We start from the raw sequence: 210 nt of genomic DNA, 5'->3' as shown, positions 1-210 counted from the left end.
GCACAGAGATACCGTGACGAGATCCTGAGGCCCATTGTTGTGCCATTCATCCACGACCATCACCTCATGTTGCAGCATGATAATGCACGGCCCCATGTTGCAAGGATCTGTACACAATTCCTGGAAGCTGAAAACATCCCAGTTCTTGCATGGCCAGCATACTCACCGGACATGTCACCCACTGACCTGATCAACTCTGTGCGAAGGAGA

This window comes from Epinephelus moara, chromosome 20 (genome assembly GCF_006386435.1).
Source record: "Epinephelus moara isolate mb chromosome 20, YSFRI_EMoa_1.0, whole genome shotgun sequence".
In the NCBI taxonomy this organism is placed as follows: Eukaryota; Metazoa; Chordata; class Actinopteri; order Perciformes; family Serranidae; genus Epinephelus; species Epinephelus moara.
Note: the sequence above shows the minus strand (reverse complement) of the source record.